Raw genomic sequence first — 1,784 nt, forward strand, 5'->3', positions numbered from 1 at the left:
CTTTTTAGTGGTATGTCGCTCAATTGCCTTCATGCGCTTGGAGGAATAGAACAGCTTGTTCCGGGAACTTCTGCGTAGTGGTCGCATCGAAGGTACCATGGAGAAAACGTTAAAGCAACGCTATGCGATACAGTTTTGTGTGAAGCTTAAGAAGACGCCGCTGGAAACATTTGAAATGCTTCAGGAAGCCTTCGGAGATGATTGCCTTTCCAGATCGCAGTCGAACAGATGGCACAAGATATTTCGAGATGGTCGGGAGGAGATCGCAGACGAGGCCCGCCCAGGACACCCGTCAACATCGCAAACGGACGACAATGTGACTCGTGTGCGCCAACTACTGTTTTCAGACATTAAGCGAACACTCATTCGACGGTCTGAAAACAGTAGTTGGCGCACACGAGTCACATTGTCGTCCGTTCGCGATGTTGACGGGNAGACTTGGCCATGCGAAAGATTTGCGCAAAACTTGTGTCCAGAGTTTTGACAGATCTCCAGAAGCAACATCGGGTGGAAGTGTGTGCAGAACTCCAACACCTCTGCGCAGATGATCCCGATTTCCTAAGTAACGTTATCACAAGGGATGAGACGTGGGTCTTTCAATATGATCCGGAGTCAAAGAGGCAGATTGCGGAATGGCACACGTCGTCGTCGCCGCGCCCGAAGAAGGCTCGCATGAGCAAGTCCCGCGTGAAGTCAATGCTCATTGTTTTTTTTATGCAAAGGGGATAGTGCAACGTGAATTTGTACCTCCTGGCCAGATCGTCAACGCGAAATTTTACGTTGAAGTGCTTCACAGACTGACGAACAGGGTCGCCCGCGTCCGCGCGGAGATCCGCGGAAATTGAAAACTCCACCACGACAACGCACCAGCGCACACCGCCTTTGTTGTCACGGCATACCTAACCCGGATCTGTGTGGCAACAGTGCCGCAGCCGCCTTACAGCCCCGACTTGGCCCCGGCAGACTTTTTTTTGTTCCCTTGGCTGAAAAGGGCCCTTAAAGGAAAACATCTGGAGTCGGCGGACAATGCGCAAGCTACGTCGACGGCCGCCCTGAACAGCATCACAGTCGACGAGTTCCAGAAAGCGTATGACTCATGGAAATCGCGCTGGCAAAAATGTATAGATGCTGAAGGGGCGTACTTCGAAGAATTTTAAGTTGTTGTACCTGTGCGATTAATAAATAACGTTAAAAAAAATGAGACGCATTACTTTCCGGACAAACCTTGTATTGTTAATAATTTGATTTGTATTTATTAATAAATTCAATAAACTAAAATGCATTAATTAGTAAGTTCTCCAATCTCTTTTGTTATCGGGTATGGCTTGAAAGCGTCAGGACATGTATTCTACTAGATTTTCAACCAATTTCTCAGGAATAGGTCTCCAAATTTCTTGTACGAGGTTTGTTCAAAAAGTATCGCAAATTCAGAATTTCCGCGGGTTACGTATATTCGATTTTCGATTTTTTTGTGACGTTATGTTGGCACTCATGTCTCTAGATTATGCCGACAAGTTTGGCCATTTTGAATATTTAGTTTATCTTTGATCTTTGGCTGTTTTGCTTGGACGTGTTTTGGCTCGTATTCGATATTTGCCTATTCCAAAAAATAGATCAAAGATTCTGTATCAAATTTTGTGTGAAGAACAAAATTAAGTGCGCGGACGCATTCCGACTGTGGCATATGGTGAAGCTACCTTGGACCGAAGCAACGTTTATCGGTGGTACAAAATGTTCTCAGAGGACCGAGAAGATGTGAACCACGAAGAGCGTGCCGGACGCCT

General features: G+C 46.3%; 1 pseudogene; it reads left to right on the forward strand.

Annotated features, from left to right (window-relative positions):
* Positions 1-97: 97 nt before the first annotated feature.
* Positions 98-1,190, forward strand: LOC106743768 (annotated as a pseudogene).
* Positions 1,191-1,784: the final 594 nt, after the last annotated feature.

The sequence above is a fragment of the Dinoponera quadriceps genome, unplaced genomic scaffold (assembly GCF_001313825.1).
Source record: "Dinoponera quadriceps isolate SergipeBrazil2010 unplaced genomic scaffold, ASM131382v1 scaffold1213, whole genome shotgun sequence".
Classification (NCBI taxonomy): domain Eukaryota; kingdom Metazoa; phylum Arthropoda; class Insecta; order Hymenoptera; family Formicidae; genus Dinoponera; species Dinoponera quadriceps.